Genomic DNA, 6,000 nt, shown 5'->3' with positions numbered 1-6,000 from the left:
TATTAGGCTTGTTTATCATAAAAGGGGTTAAGCGGAGTTCGGTAGCACAGAGTTTTGTGCCATAAACATTTTCCACCCTACTGTACATTTAGGGCCGACTTTTTCGGACGCAGGGCTAAAAAAGTCCTTTGTGAATTCGCTGAACCAGGCTGCTAACCATAGAAACTCTTTGTGGTTTTTAAACTGCTCTTTAACTTAAAGTGCAGGAAAAAGAATAGATTTTAAATGAGAGCCTTTATTTCGGGGAAACGCATTCCTTTTTTGCATCGTTAGAGGGACAAACTGTCAAATCTGGTTTGTATTTACGCCATCTATCACTTACTTGGTCTCTTAATGCCGTCGGAAAAACGCCTTTTATTTAATCTCTTGTTATTTTTGTTTACAGTAAATGGACTTCCGGGCAATTACGGGTCCTGGAAGCAATGTGTTCCTAACAGATAAACACACTGCAGAGGAAGTAATGGATAAATATGTGCAGGATCGGACAGGGAAATCTGCGGCTGCATCAGATTAGCCAACATTGACATAGTGGTGGGAGGGAAGCCTTGCCAGTAAGGTGGTTAAAGCGAATCAAAAAAAGCAGTAATGAAGAGGCTTGAGCCGAAAAATCAAACAAATGTGTCGTTTTATCAGTAGAGCCGGAAAGATCGGGAATACGAGACGAGCGGGAAGGATCTGTGATCCACGTGACACGTACCGAGACGAATTAGATACTGAAAAAATATTGATTGACCACGAAATTAGGCTGCAATTACACTGCTCTTGGGTGACTTTCTTGACTAAAACAGAAATTTGTACATTCGAAGCATAAATGACCAATCAATTAATCTAAAACTGCATCATCAGCTATTTTCATGTATGACATTACTCTGGGGATGAAGTGGGAAATACATTTAATTTCTATATGTTCACCCGTTTTGTTATTTAATGTTTTTTTGTTCATATTCTGTTGCCATTGACTGTCTATATTAAAGATTATAATTTAATTTTGCCTGTTGAAACAATAGTTTTAAAGTTACGATAAACCAGCTATGTCAAACTCTGGTTGGTCCTGGGGTCGGATCCAGACTTTCGGTTGTGAAAAAAAGTAAACTCAAAATTTTTAGCTTTGTTTCTCAGTATTATGCTTTATCATTCATCTTACATTAGTAACCTACCCTAGACATATTATAATCACGGGTGACAAAAAAAAAATTCATAATAACATGATACAAAGGATTTTATATTTGTATCTCAATGTCAATGTATTAATTTGAACAATTGAGTGAAAGCAGTTTTACACCTGTACCAACTCACCATGCTTTACAAACTCGACACTACCCTCTAACCGTCAAAGAGCATTTGGTTTCGGATTTATTTTAAAAAAATATAACTTTTAATATAAATGTCTTAAAACCTCGCCTCTTTTTTGACACACTCAGAATTTTATGACGGGCCAAATTAAATCATCCAACATGCCTGCTGTAGACAAATGTTTTAAATACCCAACCCGCAATTAAATCAAAATAAGATCTAAACTTCTCAATTCTATATCCACCTAAATGAATCTACTTCTTTAATTATTTTTTGTGTCCAAATGCTTCTATATTTCGTTTTATTTTCTCATGAAATTACCTTTAGAAATGAATGAAATATGATGCGGAATCTAATTACATGTAAAAAAAGAATACAATCTCGAAAGACATGCTCACAAATAATTTCATACTTAATTTTGAAATTATCGTTATTACAGTTGAAAGGGAAGTCAAACTTTTGTCAGGACCAGAACGGAGACAGGACCCACTTGCGTGCGTTTCTCTTAGTTTTATTGGGAAGAAGGGAAAGGATCGTACACACGATCCGGAGATCGCTGGTCGCGGGTAGCAGGTTGCTCAGACGCGGAAGTGGTATTTCCGGCGAGCGATGGCGGTGTCGAGAGCGGAAAAAAACAGGTCAGTAGCCGGGACAGGAGAGCAAAAACGTGGTCGAGATCAGAAAATGGGTCGACGCCGGGAAACAGACAGGAGCCAGAACAGGAGTGAGTCAGGGTCTAAAAGCTTGCCTAGTGTGAGCTGAGGTTCGCAGACAGACTGACGACTGGTGACAGAAAGACGAGGGTTTAAAAAGTGACAGGGGGCCAATCAGCGTCCGAGGCGATTGGCGCCGAATGACCGGGCAGAGGTGCCTCGCATCAGTAATCATGACAACTTTTTCTCCCTCCGGGTGTTCGAATCATCATCCAGGTTGTGAGACAGGACAGGTTAATACAAGAACTGGAGTGTTTTTTGTTTTTTTTTGCAATAAAACAAATAGAATAAATGAATCAAATACTCTGGGATTTTGAGTACAAAACCAGGCTGTAAAGGTTATATAAACATTTGTAGAAACCAAAGGGGCAGAACACGGAAGTTAGTGAAAAATTCCCAAGATACGAGATTCACACCAATTTTTCTTCCCAACAGAATGGACTCAAAGTAAATCAGAATGCCACTTAGAACAATGTCGAGACAGTATAATGACCAGATAAATAATTATATTGTGGTGCCAAGTGATATAAACAAGAGGTAAGTAAGTACATTCAAACATTCAGTATGGATGGTCATAGGGTGCATTCATTAACACTAAATGTTTAAGTCAAGTCATATTTATTTGTATAGCCCCTTATCACAAGGAGTCTCAAAGGGTTGCACAGACAACAGATTATTGCAGACTACAGACTATTATTACACAGTCCCCTGATCTATAACCTCCATGAGGGCGAGGAAAAACTCAAAACCTCAAAATGAGGTAAATGAAGAAACCTTGAGAAGGAACTGCACATGAGGTAATCCCTCTTCAAGGACGACCAGGCTGCAATGGATGTTGCAATAACAAATAATACACAGATATTGTCAACATGAAATATAGGTCATTCATAAGCCATAAAATAGAAGTGTGATTTAAACCTAGATTTAAACAGTTTCATAAGAAATACCCTGATTAAAATGCCTTGATTAAAATATTGGTGCGATGATTTGAAAGCACGAAAATGAATAACTGGAAAACTCACCAATTATGAATAAATGCATTCACACATTTCAATATTCTAACAATTAGCAATATTGTTATGATTTTAATCAGTTAACTCTATCCATCCATTACCTGCACCGCTTATCATCAGTAGGGTCGCGGGGTTCGCTGGAGCCCATCCCAGCCATCCTCGGGCAGTGGGCAGGGGGCACCTTTGGACCGGCCAATTAACCTGACATGCATGTTTATGAAATGTGGGAGGAAACTGGAGTGCCCGGAGGAAACCCACGCAAGCACAGGGAGAACATGCAAACTCTAAACAGGAGGTTCGATCTCATGACCTCAGAAATGTGCAGCACACGCGCTTACCACTGTCCCGCCGTGCTGCCCCAGTTAACACCCGTTCATCATTTATTTTCATTGTTCATAATAATGATTGTGAGTTTTTTCCGTCCTTGTTTTTATTTTAGAAGTATTATTGCCCACCATATGGAATTCTGTGTAATGGCAAAAACAGATATGACAAAAAATGCTGCTCCTTAAAAAGAAATTGACTCACGCTGTGTTTGAAGCTTTAAGTCAAACTCCAGGAAACAGTGGCTGGAATAAGGATCAAGAGTGGCACCGTAGCAGCTTTTTTTAAGCCCATAAAAATTTTTGTCATCTTTTTAAAGCCCCTTGGCTGTTATTTTCCCAGTTAAATCCCTTTTTTTGCACGGGGGAGGGGGGTGAGGGGATTATCCAGGAGAATTACTTTCTGGAAAAAAGGCAAAAACTTCATCAAACCTTTTATAACCTTGCAAGTATTGCAATACGCTTGCTGTTGACAGCTTGACTCGAATCAGCATGAATTGAAAACTGCCCTGGGCTAGCAAGGACCACAAACTTTTCTCTCATCTGGTAAATTCCACGCTACATATGTTTTTTTTTTTATTTGGGTAAACAAGGAACAATTATGAAATCAAAATTTGCATTCTTTCCCGGATTGATCAACACCGAGTCTCAGTTCCCAAAATCAGACAAGGCCTTGTCGGATCACCTCTGTATCCTCTGTTTACAGTATCTCCAGTGTTAAGTACATTTTCATTCCTAATTCACTTTGAGAAATGTAACTATAGTCATTGTAATAAGTTTATTCTCTTATAATATTGCACACCTGCAAAGGAAATTGTACAGAATACCAGTTTGTTATTTTGAGTATTAATATGCACTGCTGTTCATTGTTTTTATTATATAATTGTCAATAGGCTAACCGTGCTACGATTCTTTGATCCCACACCGTTTTGGGTGGATCTGCTTCAGTAACCTTGAAACCTGTAATAAAAGGAAAGGGTTCAGTGGAGGACCTTTAGAACAGGTTAACGTCTCTCCCTGTCCTCATTTTTGCATTCCAAAACCCATTGATGTTTTCTCTGCTTATTTTGAGTGTCTACTTGTCAGAACCCGAACAGACGGTGGACCCAGACGCGTAACGTTTTCACACAAGCTTTATTTCACGGGATAGATACTGGATACAACAAGATACCGGACTGGACGGGACAGACAGGATCAATACTGAATACTGGTTACACGAGCAGGATACCGGACAGGACGGGACAGACAGGATCAATACCGGATACTGGAGACTGGAGCAAGATACCAGACAAGATGAGACAGAGGGGATCGATACTGGATACTGGAGAAAGATACCAGACACTCCACACCGCACTTTGCTTCCTGTTGCCTCTTTCATTTTTACCTTCTGGTAGGGGCTATTATCCCACTCTTCTGTTGCCTTTTCCTCTGCCAGGCAGGCAGGATGCAGCAGACCAGCCAGTGGCCAGGAAGGCAGGGTAAGGCGCTAAAAGTTTGCCTGTCAGTCAGTTACTCAGGCGTAGACTCAGAGGGCGTAGGGTTAGAAAGGGGGATGCTATTGTTGGAGGGGAGAAGTATTGATCCCAGAACAATATCTGTGTATCCGTGTATCTGTGTATTATTTGCCCTCATGTAGGTTTTAGATCGGGTGATGGTGTCATAATACTAGTTTGCAATAATCTGTGGTCTGTGCAGCCTTTTGAGACTCTTTGTGATTAAGGGCTATACAAATAAACATGACTTGACTTGTCTTGACTAGTATAGATCCAATTCAGTCTTGCTTAGTTTCGAGATTTTGCATATTTTGATCGATCCGCCCACCCTTATTCAATACTTGCATGATATCCTGCTGTTTGTGTGTGTGTGTGTGTGTGTGTGGTGTTTTGAAAGAAGTTTTGAATTTTGTAGGAAATACTTGCTTCTTAAAATCTTAAATGCTATTTAATTTCTACGATTGCAAATCAAACACCAAATTTAACTAGTTTCCTGACTTCCCTGCACAATCATCCTATTGGGGCGTCTCTTGGTTAATGTGATTGGCGATTTATATTGTTCAAAAGGTTTTTATCGTACGTCTGCTCAAATATACCACATACTTTACTGTTGGAACTGTAAGAACACACATTTTGATTTTTTTCCATCACTTGTAAGGTCTCACAACTTTAAAAATGTTTTAAAATCACCATGTTTATACTCTGCTGAAGCATAAAATCAAGTTGTTTTGCCTGTATTTACAAGCCATTCTCGTGGTGAGTCACCGATTGTTCTGCAAGAACATCAGGTTCGCATTTAGAGTCGTTTACTAATATGTTTACTGTCTCAACTTTGGCGTTTTTAATCTTGGGTGCTTTTCCTTTTTTTTCTCCACTGGCTGATTTTGATCCTTGAACAAAAAGTTCCGCCAAAAACACGACGCATGTGTTTCTCTCTGTGCCGGACCATGCCACTGATGAGGCCCTAGAGGGATTTTTTTTTTTTTTTCATGAGTTGTTATATTGCATTCCTGGGCTGTTGATTACATTACAAACCGCTAATGTAGATGTCAACGCAAGACTGCAGGAGCGTGGGAATAAAAAAAAATGCAAATACGATACTTGAAAGAACCAGTTATGAGCAAAGATGTCATTTTCCTCCTGAATGACATCAGTGACTGCAGTT

The sequence above is a fragment of the Urocampus carinirostris genome, chromosome 6 (assembly GCF_059441175.1).
Source record: "Urocampus carinirostris isolate Australia breed hairy pipefish chromosome 6, RoL_Ucar_1.0, whole genome shotgun sequence".
In the NCBI taxonomy this organism is placed as follows: domain Eukaryota; kingdom Metazoa; phylum Chordata; class Actinopteri; order Syngnathiformes; family Syngnathidae; genus Urocampus; species Urocampus carinirostris.
Note: the sequence above shows the minus strand (reverse complement) of the source record.